This window comes from Fistularia commersonii, unplaced genomic scaffold, assembly GCF_037954325.1.
Source record: "Fistularia commersonii isolate RoL2024-O1a breed Wild unplaced genomic scaffold, RoL_Fcom_v1.0 HiC_scaffold_182, whole genome shotgun sequence".
NCBI classification, from domain to species: domain Eukaryota; kingdom Metazoa; phylum Chordata; class Actinopteri; order Syngnathiformes; family Fistulariidae; genus Fistularia; species Fistularia commersonii.
The window spans coordinates 12,217-15,000 of record NW_028234139.1 but is presented as its reverse complement, the minus strand read 5'-3'; positions in this window follow the sequence as shown (position 1 = coordinate 15,000).

Below are 2,784 nucleotides of genomic sequence, written 5' to 3'. Positions count from 1 at the left end.
TAAGTTACCCTATGTTCCTGTTTTTTCTGGAAAAAGGTATTCACTACACCCATTTCCATCCCTTTTGCAAAATCTACCACCATCTGTCCCTCTGCATTCCTATCCTGGATACCATATCTGCCCATCACTTCTTCATCCCCTCTATTGCCTTCACCAACATGTCCATTGAAGTCTGCACCAATTACCACTCTCTCATTTCTGGGAATATTCTGCATCACTTCATCCAACTCATTCCAGAACTTCTCCTTCTCTTCAGGTTCACATCCCACCTGTGGCGCATAGCCACTAACAACACTGAGCATCACACCTTCAATTTCCAATTTCAGACTCATAAGTCTATCTGACATTCTTTTCACCTCTAGGACGTTCCTTACGAACTCCTCCTTCAAGATGACTCCTACTCCATTTCTCTTCTTGTCAGCACCATAATAGTATAACTTAAAGCCTGCTCCTAAGCTTCTAGCCTTACTACCCTTCCACCTGGTCTCCTGGACACACAGTATATCCAGCTTCCTTCTCTGCATCGTGTCCATCAACTCTCTACCTTTTCCTGTCATAGTCCCAATATTCAAAGTCCCTACTCTCAGTCCCAGGCTCTTTCCTTTCCTCCTCTCTCTCTGCTTCCGAACACGCACTCCTCCTCTTCTTCTTCTTCTTGTTCTTCGACCCACAGTAGCCCGATTTCCATTAGTACCCTGTAGGTCATCAGTACCAATGGCGGTCGTTGTTAACCCGGTCCGCGACCCATCCGGTATGGTATAGTTATGGTTGACTCGCATGTTTGGTTTTGGCAAACGTTTTACGCCGGATGCCCCTCCTGACGCAACCCTCTGCATTTATCCGGGCTTGGGACCGGCACAGGGAGACACTGCTCCGTGCCCCCCCCCCCCCCCAAAGGCAGGCTTGGAGAGACACGGGCCAGTGCCGCCCTGAGGCTGCATTACCCTCTCTTTCTTACATTTATTATAAAAATATGCTTATCTTCCTTTTAGCTCATCACACATGTCTTTATGATTTTCAGTCCATGCCTCAGCCGGCCTGAAGCTCCACTGATGCGCATGTGCGGATGCCTCTATCTAGCGGACATAAAATAAAGACAATCATTCAAATGTGAATGAGTCGGCGTGATGCTCCGGGATGTGTGGAGCTCAGGGAGCTCCACGAGTGAGGGAGTTAAGTTAGGGCGGGGGTGCAAGTAGGCTCTAGGATTCCCCGAGTCGGGGCGAGCGATGGGTTTAGAGGCGTATCGCATTGAAGATAATGGCCGCATATCCTTCTTGGACTTTTCTAAAGCCTTTGACTCGGTCGAACATCCATTTATCATAGCAACGCTCGAACATTTTGGATTTGGTTAAATATTCAGGAATGTGATCCGTGGGCTCTATGAGAATATTCATAGCTGTGTCACCCTGCCAAGCGGCACCACTCCGAGCTTCCATGTTGATGTGGGAATCCCCCAAGGTTGCCCCATCTCACCCTATTTATTTATAATTGCTACCGAAATGCTAGCCGTTTATGTTGAAAAGAGCAACGATATCCAAAAGTTAGACGTGCTGGGGACTGAAATTGTTATTAGCCTGCTGGCAGATGACACAACCTTAGTTTTGAAAAATGAACATCAAGTCCCAATAAGTGCCGAAAACAACCAAAACATTCTCCAAGGCTTCAGGATTGTCATTAAACTTAAAGAAATGCAAACTTCTTGCGCTGCATGACTCGCCACTAAAGGAAATCAGCGATGTTTCCATGAAATCAGAAATAAAATACTTGAGCATTTTCCTATCCAAGGACCAAACGTTAAATCAATCCAGGAACATTGAATCTAAACTGAATCAAAGTAAAGCTTAATTCTAATATATGGCTCCAGAGAGATTTATCAATATTAGGCCGGATATATTTGACTAAAATGGATGTGTTTATCCAGATGTATATACCCAGCGTATTCCAATGCTGCTCCAAATCAACTCGTAAAATCTGTTAACCAAATCAATTTCAACTTTATCTGGAGGAACAGACCACACCATCTAAGAAAAATCACATATGGTGAAAGAAACAAGTGAAGGAGGGCTGAAAGTGATAGAGTCGGACTGCTTGAATGGGACATTGAAGGTGAACTGGTTGAAATCCTGGATCAAACCTCATCGTTCTTTCTGGTATTGTACTCCAAACTACTTATTCAACAAAGTCGGCGGCCTGAGTCTTCTGCTTATCTCTGACTTGGATATCAACAAGATTCCTGTCAAATGTTCAGAGTTCCATAAACAAATATTATTATACTGGAAAATGATATACGTACACAATTTCTCACCACACAGTATAATAGTTTGGAACAATCGATATGTACTGCATGGCAACAAACCTCTGTTTTACAAGGAATGCTTTGAGAAAGGTATATGGTCGATAATTGACTTGATGGATGACACTGGCAGTCCTCTGGACAATGAGCAGTTCTGTACTACACACAGATTCAAGCCTCCCATATTAGAGTTGCTAAAGTTACGAAACGCACTGCCTCGACAATTTGTATTCCTGACCAAAAATATAATGACGCACCGAACCGTACAACCACAGTTACCCCGACTATCACTCCAGGGAATCTCAATTGTGGACAAAAAGCGCGGCAACTCCTTTATTAGGAAATGTTTCACAGGAAACTTATTCCCTGGACGTCAAAAAAAAAAAAAAGGATATTTTAAATAAATTTGATGAGGAATCGATTGCCACGCTGCGAACCATGTATCTGACTCTACCCATACCCCCAAGGCAAAAGAGACCCACTTCAAA